The following is a 13125-nucleotide window of genomic DNA, read 5'->3' as shown; positions in this document are numbered from 1 at the left end:
AGGACTGAGACGCCTGATTGCCTCACAGTAGGAAAATAATTATTCTGTTTTCATGATGCACTAGGATGTGGTGGTCATGTTTAAATGCATGAAGCATATGCAAATTTGAACGTCCCTGGTTCAAGATGGGGAAAGACGTGCAGTAACCTGAAATAAAATGCCGAAGGCTTAAAGTCAATCAAATTTAAATGTATCATGAAATATTGTACCTAACACTCCGCTGTGGGCCAAGAAATACCTAGACGATATAGAGTCTGGACGGCACTAATCTTGTGAATTCCTGCATTTCCCCTAAAATTGAAACTTGTCCTCAGTTGGTTCTCATATCAGAGATACACAGTTTTAATCATTGCATTCGAAGATGCTATAGACACCTACTTCACTGAATCTAGGAAATCTATCAGGTCATCATTGATTTCACTTTTTAGCCTATTCCCTGTTTTCGTATTCGTGCTTAAAGTGGGCCTTCTAAGAAAAAGAGATTTAAGAAGTCCCATTGTGTTTCTCTTTTCCCAGTGGCCAACTTTTCCTGACAAAGGCACCTTGTTGTGCCGAAACGCTCGTAGAAGAATTCCTTGTCAACCAAATTTGTGCCACATTTTTTGTATTTATTTATGCTCAATATTTATGTATTGTTGTCTATTCATTTATAAGTCTTTGTACCATTGACAATACGACTGGAAGTATGTATGGTGGATACGCAAGTTTCTGTAGGAATGTCATAACGTTTTTACATAAAATTGATACTTAATAAAATCTATTTTTGTAATTTTTACATTATTATTGTTTGTTTTGGGTTCTATATGACAGTACGTATTATCAATTTGTGTTGTTGTTTGGTTACCTTAATTCTTTACAATTATTATTAATTCTCTACGTTAAGGAACCACATCCTCTGAGTAGGGGGCCCTTTTCTTTGCATTCTCTCAAGATGAAATTGAATCATAAGAATAAGGGTTGACAACATCAGGGCAAGACGCCCTGTACGGCACGGCGGGCATTCGTGAGCGGTGAGCGGCGAGCGGCGAGCGGCATGTGTTCTTGTTCCCACACAGCTGTCCTCAGGCCTCAGGCTGTTAAAAAAACATATTGTTCTATCTTTTTTTACTCGGCATAGGTCTTTATTGCATGCTTTTTTGGAAGTACTTTAGTGATTAAAACCACTTTAGTAATCTCAAATTGTTAAACCACACGTGTGTCCCTATGTAAACCTGCAATTCTTGGCTAGCAGACACCCGCCAAGAGGTTGTACCTGCACCTCACTGCGCCACCTCTGGACCAGCTGTTCTCACACACGCAGATTTCCTCGTACACTGATTGGTTAAATCCCTGTCACATTGCCACAGTGAGAGGCATAACGAGCAGAGCGCTGTTGTATCACTCCTCGCGATATCAGTTTGGGGGTGGGCGTGCCCATGTTGTATCAGTTACGCGGGGGTGAGCCGTATGCTTCCCCCGCCTACCTATGGTAAATGGTTTGGCCCACGTTGCGTGGAGCCCAGTTAATAAAGCAGCATGCACGTGCGTCTGGCGTCAGTGCCGAGACACACGAGCACCAGTTAACATCACGCTCTGTGTGCTTGTAATTATTGCGGCCTGCGACACACAGTCAGCGCGATCGTCTCCTCACCGCTAGTGCAATTAAGCAGGTTTTCACAGGCAGGCTACAGGCTTGATCTGTGCATGCATCCCCAAATGTGCAGACATTACATTGGCGACGAGTGTGGGATCGAGTCTGACCAGCGTAGACTGAGTGCTGCATGAGTGCCACAACGGGGGGAAAGTCCCCGGCTGCGGCGGTGATTATCCATTGAGGTGCCTGACGCTGCCATATGCTGCCAACTGTGAGTAGCAAACAAGCGGTGCACGTCATCCTGCTGCTGCCAGTGAGTGAATCAGTGCCACCGAGGGTAGTCCAGTGACATTCGTGAGACATTGGTCATGGCACACATACCGGATATTGAGCCTTTTGTGGTGGAAGGGGTGCCATCTGCTCAGGCCCGGAGGTGGAGAGATTGGGTGGCGCTGGTGTATGTACCGGAGGAGGGACGCGGAATGTTGCTGGGATGCAGGTCTGTGGCGGCCCTGGGCATTGTCACATTTGCTTTCGGAATTCACTGAGAAGGGGTGAATTACATAGTTGAAGAGTTCCCAAATGTGTTTAACTGCATTGGGTGTCTAAAGGACAAGCTGATGCACCTACACATTGACCCGTCCATACAACCAGTAGCGTTGCGACACAGGTGAGTTGCATTCCATCTGCGACCACCGGTGGAAAAGGAACTGTGCAAGCTGGAAGAGGCGGGGATTATTGAGAAGGTGAAAAGGCCGACCACGTGGGTGTCCCCAATCGTGGTGGCAAGAAAACCCAAGCAACCAGGGGAGGTCAGGATCTGTGTGGACATGCGTATCCCAAATACTGCCATCAAAAGAGAACGGCACCTGACTCCCACCCATGATGATTTAATAGGAGAACTAAGTGGAGCCTGCTGGTTCTCAAAACTTGACCTTTGGGCTGGGTATCGTCAGCTGGTCCTGGACGGACAATCCAGATATATCACGACTTTATCAACGCATGTCGGACTGAGGCGATATAAAAGGATACGTTTCGGGATATCGAGTGCGGTGGAGGTATTCTAAAATACTATCAGAGAGCTGCTGGCCGATCTTTCAGGCACAGTTAATGTGACGATATTCTGATTCACGCCAAGTCAGTACAAGAACACAACAGCCGACTGCGACAGGTGTTGCAAAGGATACAAGATGCTGGTCTCATGCTACATAAGGAAAAATGTGAGTTCCTGAAACAGAGACTGCAGTTCTTTGATTACATATTCTCGGCGGAGGGAGTAGCTCCTGACACCGAAAAAGTAAGAGACATCAACGAAGCCCCGGCTCCTACTAACGTGACAGAGATGCGCAGTTTCCTGGGGATGGTTAATTACTGCGGGAGATTCATCAAAGACTTGTCCTCATTGACCACACCTCTGAGGGAGCTGACTAAATCTTCTGTTCCATGGGCATGGGGTGTTGAGCAAGAAAATGCATTCCAGCGGACTAAAGATGTTCTGTCAAGCAATACCACGCTTCGATATTTTGATCCACGACAGCAGACACTGGTTGCTGTTGATGCTGGACCTAAAGGGTTGGAGGCGTTCTCTTACAAAGGTCTACGGATAAAAATGAGTGGGCCCCAGTGGCATTTGCGAGCCGGTCACTGACGGAGACCGAACAAAGATATTCTCAGATAGAGAAAGAATCCATAGCAATACATTGGGGGTGCCAGCACTTCCATTTGTACGTATACGGAAAACTCTTCCTGGTCACCACGGATTATAAGCCTCTGGTTCCTCTGTTTACTGGCACAGCATCCAAACCACCTCCTCGCATCGAGAAATGGATGTTACAGCTTCAGGAATTTGATTGCAAAATTGAATACCAGCCTGGAACAAGTAATCCGGACGATTATTTATCTCGTCATCCCAGAGAAGCAACACGTCAGGAAATCAAGGATGCCGAGAAAACTGAAGAGTATGTTATGTATGTCGTGGACCACTCACACCCATTGCCTATCTCAGTAGCTGACCTGTGCCAAGCGACTAGACAGGACAAGTGTCTGCAATGGGCATTAGAAGCAGTGAAAACCAGCCACTGGCATTCCCTCCGAAGCCAAGGAGCAAGTCTAACCTCAATGGCCAAGAAAGTCATAGAGAGCCTATACCAAGTAAGACATGAACTCAGTGCTGACCCGAATTGGGTGTTTGCTCCGAGGTCACCGGCTGGTAATCCCGTCAGCACTGGTAGATCGTGGTGGTCAGTCCAGCTCATGCTGGACACCAATGAATGGTGAAAACGAAAGGGCGACTCAGGACCAAAGTCTGGTTTCCCCTCATGGATGACAAGGTGGAGGAGATGGTAAGATCCTGTCCATGGTGCCAAGCGACTGGTGATCCGAATCCCCTGGCTCCGGTGCTGACAGAAAAAAGACCGGAAGGCCCATGGTTGAGTGCCAGTATGGATTTTGGAAGTCTACCGGACGAGAGACACTTCATGGTAGTAATAGATGACTACTTCAAGTACACGGAGGTAGAGATTTTGTCCTCTTTGAATGCAGGAGAGGTGATTCCAAAACTGGAGAAAGTGATAGCCACCCATAGTCTGATCAAGGAAATCAAGACGGACAATGGTCCGCCATTTCAAGGCCAAGAATTTGCATCTTACATCATGTCTCTAGGAATTGTGCACAGGAAAAAAACTCTGAAGTGGCCTCAAGCCAATGGAGAGGTGGAAGGATTTAACATTGAACAAGTGATACGCATAGCTGTGGCAAATGGTGAAACTGTAGAACAATCCATCTATTTTTTCCTGAGGGATTATTGGCAGACCCCTCATTCCACCACTGGTTGTGCCCCTGGACACTTATCAATGGGACGAGTGGTGAGCGACTCTATTCCCCATCATCTTCGATGGGTTACTGCTGAAGTGAATGAAAAGGCTGTGGAAGTGAGAAGAAAAAGGTCTAATGATCAAGCCAATACCTGGCACAGAGCTGAACACTCTAGACTTCAAGAACGGGATCTCGTACTGGTATCCTGGCAGCAAGTTCAGGTTACCTTTTGAGAAAATTCCTTGGCGGATTGTCAAAATTCAGGGCACGCAAGTCACTGTGAGAAGGGATCTGGAAGTGCTCATGTGGAATGTGTCAGCATTCAAGAGATACCATGGAGACCCTGGCCAAGGAGGTAATTCTGAAAATGACTGCTCCCGAAGCCCTGTTTGGGACGAATGGTCAGATGGTGGTTCGGAGTTACTAGGGGCCGAGGGTGGAGAGGCATCCCCCCGAGCCTCTGAAGTTATCCAAGAGTCATAAGGAATTCTATTATAGGACCGGAGGCTTCAGATTATGCTTCTCTTTCATTTTGTCAAGAATTCCTGTCATACAAGGGAAACACGCCCTTATGTAAACAGGAGAGCTGTTACATAACTCAAGGAAAACACGCCCTTATGTAAACAGGAGAGCTGTTACATAACTCAAGGGAAACACGCCCTTATGTAAACAGGAGAGCTGTTACATAACTCAAGGGAAACACGCCCTTATGTAAACAGGAGAGCTGTTACATAACTCAAGGAAACACGCCCTTATGTAAACAGGAGAGCTGTTACATAACTCAAGGAAAACACGCCCTATAAAGGGAGGAACCGGGAGGTACAACGCTGTCGGATATTGTGTTCACACCGACGTACCTGCTTCGTGAAGAGCAGTGTTCCGGAGTGGTGCTCCAGTAAGGCAAGAACGGAGGTAGGTCGAGTCGTTACTCCCTGGGCCGTGTCTTGCCCCATCGTCACCTGTGAAGGACCCGGAAGCTCTACCGGTCAACCATTGAGCTTCGCTTTTTGACTCGGCTGAGTCCAAGCGCAGTGGCGCTTTTGCTGGTTGGAGTCGTAACTCCCAGCCCGACCAGAGACACAGGGACTGCCAGCTGTAACGCACACCAGGAGGTGTTTGCCGCGTTACAGACTCAGAAGTCCACAGGATCGATCGAGTGGCTGCTCTCGGTTCAGTCTTCTTGCTTGTGATTGGGGTATCGGTGACGCATCACCAGGAGGTGACTCCGCGTCCCGGTGCAGTCTGAGGAAGAGGTTGAGCGGCTGCTCCCTTCAGGTAGAGACCCCGGCTGGGTGTTTCCCTGACTCCTCGATTCTCCCCAACACTCTTCGTGCCCCTCACAGCCTACCGATTGGCATTGTCGGCCATTTCATTTCTGCCCTCTGTTGGCATACGCCGGGACCGGCGTATATGCAGAGGACGGTTAGGACCATCCGTGCTGTGGGCTGGTAACGTACTTAGCCTGGAGGATTCCAGTGACTATAACTTGTTTATTCTTTGTATTATATTTGCCTTCATTAAAACAACTAACCCTTCACTAGTGGTTGCGTCCTCATTGTCGTGTCTGTTAAACGATCCTGAGACGTTCAGGGCGTTACAAAATATCCGACCTTAATAACACTAACTGTCTCCCGGTCGATAACAGACATGGCAACACTTGATGATGTGCTGGCTGCTTTAGCGGCCATGCAAGTTGAAGTGGCTGCCTCTAGGCAAGAAACAGCCGATGTAAAAGCCAGACTGGATGCTATCCAATTGGACCCGCTCACGCCCAGCACCTCCCTCACGAATCAGACCCCTGCGGTAGTAGTGGAAATGCCGGTAGCCATCCCCTTGGCGACACCAGAGAGGTACAGTGGGGATCCTAACACAGTGCAGGTATTCCTCACACAAGTGGCGCTACATTTATCGTGCAAACCAAAGGCGTTCCCCACGAGTCAGGCTCGTGTGGCTTTCCTTATATCCTATTTGGCTGGAAACGTGGCACAATGGGCCGTACCTCTGGTGAGCAGGGACGACTCCCTCTTATGTGATTGGGGTGCTTTTCGCGAGGAATTCCTGAAGGTATTCGACAGAAGGGCTGACTCGTACACGGCGGACCGTGAAATGCTTGAGTTGAGACAGGGATCCAGCGACCTGGTGCAGTATCTCAACGCGTTCCGAAGGCTGGTTGCGGAAACCAAGTGGCCTGTTGCTAAACAGACGGCGCTCTTCCATCAAGGGCTGTGCGATGAGCTCAAGGACGCCGTGGCTCATATTGACCCTCAACCCAAGACATGTGAGGGCCTTATCAACCTGGTATTACGGCTGGAACATAGGCTAAGTGAAAGAAAGGGGGATCATGGGAGAAAAGGAAAATCCCTTCCATCCTATGTGACGGTGGGAAGTCCTGAAACTTCCACCGCATCCAAGGGAGAACCCATGGACATCGGCGCAATACGAGCGAGCCTCACAGCCACGGAGAAAGAGTCACGCCGTAAACAAGGATTGTGCCTATATTGTGGCAAAAAAGGCCACTACGTACGTGAATGCCCTGCCAAACCGAAGACGTCACGTTATCGGGCCAACCGGTCGGTAACAGCCGTGGTGGACATACCGGCGGAAAACTAGAGGACTCCAAGACCAGAGAAGGGGCATCTCGGAGTCACTCATCCATCCCTTCACTTTCCAACTCGGTCACTAAGGGACAACGACACCTGTTTATCACGGTGCACGTGGGAGTGCATGACCAGTGGATACCCGTTGTGGCCATGGTGGATTCAGGGGCCACTGGCATGTTTATGGACCACAACGAGGCATGCAGGCTAGGGCTAGTGCTTCTTCCCAAAGCTGTACCCGAAGACGTCTATGCTGTAGACGGAAGGCGATTGGTGACGGGGCCCATCGGGCAGCACACGGGGGTCCTTCCGATGAGATATGGGTGGAACCATTTGGAACAAATCGATTTTAACATCATCCGAGCGCCCCAATATGGCGTCATATTGGGATTGCCGTGGCTACAGAAACACAACCCCTTTGTGGATTGGCCAACACATCGCATCGAAATGACGTCACCGTATTGCATCCTGCATTGTGGAATAAGAACGGAATCCCTTGACGCAGATGAGAGCGGGAGTCAGACGGTGGCTACAGCGGCAGAAAAAGATGTGGCTCTCCCCCAGGCTTATCACAGTTTTGAGGATGTATTTGATGAGGTGAAGGCGGAAGTGCTACCACCACATAGACAGTTTGACTGCCAGATCGACCTGGTGCCAGGGGCCAGCGTTCCCAGCGGCAGGCTGTATGCCCTGACGGAGCCTGAAAACGTGCATCTCCGGGGGTACCTGGATAAACTCCTCAAGCTAGGATTCATCCGCCCGTCCAAGTCTCCGGCCGCCTCGCCACTCTTCTTCATCCCGAAGGCTAATGGGGAGCTGAGAGCCTGTGTGGACTTTAGGGCATTGAATGCGATAACCATAAAAAATCGGTACCCCTTGCCTCTCATCAGTGTACTTCTGGAACAGGTCAAGAAAGCTCGTATCTACACCAAGTTGGATTTGAAAGGGGCATACCATCTGGTGCGCATGAGGGACGGAGACGAGTGGAAGACCGCCTTTAAGACCAGGTTCGGCCTTTTTGAGTACCTCGTCATGCCGTTCGGTCTGTGCAACGCCCCGGCAGCCTTTCAGTACTTTTTGAATGAGGTATTCAGAGAGGAGTTGGATATCTACGTGGTCGTATATATCGACGACATCCTCATCTATTCGTCCAGTGTGGAGGAGCACGTACACCACGTCAAAGCTGTGCTCCAAAAGCTGAGGGAAAACATGCTGTTTTGTAAACTCAGCAAGTGTGACTTCCACGTCACATCCGTGGAATTCCTCGGAGTGATGCTGAGTCCAGAGGGACAGGAGATGGCAGAACGAAAGATCAAGGCGGTGAAAGAATGGCCGGTGCCCCAAAGCGTGAAGGACGTCCAAAGTTTCATTGGCTTCGCCAACTTTTACAGGCGGTTCATAGATGGATTTTCAGGAGTGGTGGCCCCAATCACACAGCTACTGAGGAAGTCCAAGGAGTTTGTCTGGTCCCCTGAAGCGAACAAAGCCTTTGAGGCCCTGAAAAGCGCCTTTGGTAAGGCGCCGGTGTTGGCTCACCCCGATCCGGATCTCCCCTACGTGGTGGAAGCGGACGCGTCGGATGTGGCGCTGGGGGCTATCTTGTCCCAACGCAACCACGACACGACACAGGGGTGCTTCATCCCGTTGCGTACATGTCCCGCAAACTCAACGACGCCGAACGCAACTACCATATTGCGGAGAAGGAGCTTCTCGCAATCAAGGACGCCTTCACCGAATGGAGGCATTGGTTGATGGGGGCAAGACATGTGGTATCGGTGTACACGGACCATCGGAACCTACAGTTCATGACTGCCACTAGACACCTTTCTCCCAGGCAGCTGCGGTGGATGATCTTCTTTGCGGGGTTCAACTTCCGCATCACATATCGGCCGGGGACGGAAAACCGAAAGGCGGACGCCCTGTCCCGTCAATCTGCAGTTAAGGAACCATTGCCTGCGACCGAGCGTTCCATCATTTCCCCGAGGATGGTATTGGGGGTTATCCAACCGGATACTTTCCTGAGGGGAATAAAGAGAGGGATCAGGTCATTCGCATGGCGGAGGTGGCTCCTCAGTCACAGAGAATGGCAGCTGAAGGACGGGATACCTCTGAAGGGCAGGTGCCTATTGATACCCACGCCTAGGCTAAGGAAACAAGCATTCATCTGGTGCCATGACTCTCCATGCGCAGGTCATTTGGGCTTTGAAAAAACGGTGGCTAGCATGGGACGGCATTTCTGGTGGCCAACCATGAGAGTGGATGTCAGGAGGTGGGGACAGGAGTGTCCTACGTGTGCTACCATGAAGGCCGACCATGGCCGAACCCAAGGGCTCTTACATCCACTTCCAACCCCGGATAGACCATGGGATAGCATATCACTGGACTTCGTGGTGGGCCTACCGGTAGACCAGGGGATGACGGCAATACTGGTGGTGGTGGATTACTTGACGAAAATGGGGCACTTCATCCCCTGCAAGAGAGTCCCTACGGCCGGGGAATTGGCGTCACTACTCCTAAAGAATGTGGTACGACTGCATGGATTACCTGGGGTGATCGTGTCGGACCGGGGGTCGCAGTTTACTGCGCAATTCTGGAAGACTTGGTGCACTGCGCTGCATGTTAAGACCGCCCTGTCCACCAGCTACCACCCTCAAACGGACGGCCAAACCGAGCGCCTGAACCAAACGCTCAAACAGTATCTGCGATGTTTTGTGGACCAGGGCAGGGAAGAATGGGTCGACTTGCTATGGGTTGCAGAGATAGCCTATAACAACGCCACTCACAGCTCCACACAGTCATCTCCGTTCTATAGCAACTATGGCCAACATCCCAGGTTCTTGCCATTTCTACATCCGTTCAGAGAGGACAGGATTCCCGCCACAGCGGACAGGGTGGCACACATAAAAGACACATTGATGCGCTCAAGGGCTGTCCTAATAGAGGCCAAGAGAAGATACAAGGCTGCGGCAGATAGGAAGAGAAGGCCCGGGCCACTGTACCGCACTGGAGACTACGTCTGGATATCCACAAGAAACATGAGGTTTCGAAAGAACAGTGTGTTCCATCCCAAGTACATGGGCCCCTATCGAATTACCAAGTGTATGGGTCCCGTGAACGTGAAGGTGTGCTTGCCCCAGTCATTGCGGATACACCCTGTCTTTCATGTATCATTGCTCAAACCAGCACCCTCCAAGCCGTCTGGGACACCTCGGCCGGTATGCGTGGAGTCGGAGGTGGAGTATGAAGTGTCGGGCATACGGGCGTCCAAATGGCGCAGGGGGAAGCTGTGGTACCTGGTTGCGTGGAAAGGCTATGGCCCGGAGGAGCATTCATGGGAACCGGCTGAAGGGGTTCATGCTCCGCGCTTGGTCTCCTTGTTCCATCGGCGTTTTCCTGCCAGCGCTGGACCCGTGGGGAGCCGCTGAGAGGGAGGATGTACTGTCAAGAATTCCTGTCATACAAGGGAAACACGCCCTTATGTAAACAGGAGAGCTGTTACATAACTCAAGGAAAACACGCCCTTATGTAAACAGGAGAGCTGTTACATAACTCAAGGGAAACACGCCCTTATGTAAACAGGAGAGCTGTTACATAACTCAAGGGAAACACGCCCTTATGTAAACAGGAGAGCTGTTACATAACTCAAGGAAACACGCCCTTATGTAAACAGGAGAGCTGTTACATAACTCAAGGAAAACACGCCCTATAAAGGGAGGAACCGGGAGGTACAACGCTGTCGGATATTGTGTTCACACCGACGTACCTGCTTCGTGAAGAGCAGTGTTCCGGAGTGGTGCTCCAGTAAGGCAAGAACGGAGGTAGGTCGAGTCGTTACTCCCTGGGCCGTGTCTTGCCCCATCGTCACCTGTGAAGGACCCGGAAGCTCTACCGGTCAACCATTGAGCTTCGCTTTTTGACTCGGCTGAGTCCAAGCGCAGTGGCGCTTTTGCTGGTTGGAGTCGTAACTCCCAGCCCGACCAGAGACACAGGGACTGCCAGCTGTAACACACACCAGGAGGTGTTTGCCGCGTTACAGACTCGGAAGTCCACAGGATCGATCGAGCGGCTGCTCTCGGTTCAGTCTTCTTGCTTGTGATTGGGGTATCGGTGACGCATCACCAGGAGGTGACTCCGCGTCCCGGTGCAGTCTGAGGAAGAGGTTGAGCGGCTGCTCCCTTCAGGTAGAGACCCCGGCTGGGTGTTTCCCTGACTCCTCGATTCTCCCCAACACTCTTCGTGCCCCTCACAGCCTACCGATTGGCATTGTCGGCCATTTCATTTCTGCCCTCTGTTGGCATACGCCGGGACCGGCGTATATGCAGAGGACGGTTAGGACCATCCGTGCTGTGGGCTGGTAACGTACTTAGCCTGGAGGATTCCAGTGACTATAACTTGTTTATTCTTTGTATTATATTTGCCTTCATTAAAACAACTAACCCTTCACTAGTGGTTGCGTCCTCATTGTCGTGTCTGTTAAACGATCCTGAGACGTTCAGGGCGTTACACATTTACTGCAAACAAACAGCAGCCAATGAGAATCATGATAACATATAACACAACATTCCCAGATTGCTTAGTGTAGCGCTCCTCACCTTCCGAACGCGCCTCCTCTGTGCCCGGTCCATTTCGCCGCGTTACCGGCAGCGGAGGTGGATATGGCCGAGGCCGCAGAGACTTTCAGGACTCAACCAGAGGTGGAACCTTCTACCCCATGAGGCGATCCAATCGTCGTGGTTTCCACTGCGGTGGCAACAGAGGAAACTCCCGTCCTCAAATTACAGCAGGTAAGCCCAGTGCCTTTGTCTGTTAATCCTTTGGGGGGTCGGATTCGCCATTTTCTTCACAATTGGCAGGCCCTTACTCGGGACGCTTGGGTTCTTCAAACAGTGCAAGGCTTTCGCATACACTTTTATCAAACTCCTTTTCAGGAGACGATTCCCCCCTCTATTTTTTTCCCAACAAGACGTGCATTTTATAGATCAAGAATTAGACGATCTTCTGCAGAAGTGCGCAGTGACCTATTGCGAGGACGACGGTCCCGTAGGCTTCTGCAGCACCGTTTTCCTCGTACAGAAGAGGGGTGTGGGGTTATGGCTGGTTCTCAACCTGAAGGGGTTCAATTCCTTTTTTCCTTTACTGTCACTTCAAGATTGAGGGTATCCATCTTCTGGCGGATCTCTTGAGGCGGGCGGACTGGCTAGTCCGCCTCGATCTCAAGGACGCATACCTTACGGTGCCCATTTTTCCTCCCGATCGCAGATTTCTACAATTTCAGTGGTGCAGCAGGCGCCTGGAATATTTGGTCCTACCTTTTGGTCTTTCCTCGGCTCCGTGATGTTTCACCAAACTCCTGAAGCCGGTGGTAGCGCATCTCAGGGAGCAGGGTATACGTCTTATAATCTATCTCGACGTTATTCTGATTATGGCTCCCTCAGCGCACATAGCATCACTTCACCTGCAGCTAGCGATGTCACTATTGGAGAGTCTGGGCTTTGTAGTGAACAGAGAGAAGTCGGTTCTCACTCCAACGCAATCCCTGGAATTCCTGGGATTTGTGGTCAATACGCAGTCGGCACAATTGCTTCTGCCCAAACAGAAAATCAGGGATCTGAAGAAGGAATAGAGAAAGACTCTGGACAGACAGGTAATGTCTCTGAGGGAGATTGCTCGTCTGGTGGGCCTACTAGCATCCTCCATACAAGCGATTTTCCCGGGCCCTCTTCACTATCACGCCGTACAGCGCCTAAAGATCAGACATCTCCAGAAGGGCCTCTCTTATTCAGACCTTGTCCCACTCACGGAGGAAGCCCTAGTGGAAATCCAATGGTGGTTGACCCATGTGGAGGCATGGAATGGTCAGGCGATCTTCGGATCTCACCCCGAGGTGATCATAGAATCAGATGCCAGCAGGTCAGGCTGGGGAGCCCGCTACGGGGAGGTCACTACGGGAGGCAAGTGGTCTCGCTAGGAGTTGGAACGCCATATCAATTGTCTCGAGCTCCTGGCGGGCTCGTTTGCGATTCGCACCCTCTCCCCCAGGAAGGTTTCATGCTGTATTCTGTTGCGAATAGACAACATTTCAGCTGTACGCTATATCAACAAGCTGGGGGGTACCAGATCCCCGATGTTGGCGGAGATAGC

The 13125-nt window shown here is 50.7% G+C and overlaps 1 protein-coding gene across 1 annotated transcript in view; it reads left to right on the top strand.

Moving 5' to 3' along the window:
• Nucleotides 1-13125, top strand: part of SIDT1 (SID1 transmembrane family member 1) — a 588249-nt gene that overhangs the window by 63347 nt on the left and 511777 nt on the right. The gene's annotated exons all lie outside the window — the stretch shown is intronic.

Source organism: Triturus cristatus, chromosome 8 (genome assembly GCF_964204655.1).
Source record: "Triturus cristatus chromosome 8, aTriCri1.1, whole genome shotgun sequence".
Taxonomy (NCBI): Eukaryota; Metazoa; Chordata; class Amphibia; order Caudata; family Salamandridae; genus Triturus; species Triturus cristatus.
Note: the sequence above shows the minus strand (reverse complement) of the source record. Positions and strands in the feature narration are given on the sequence as shown.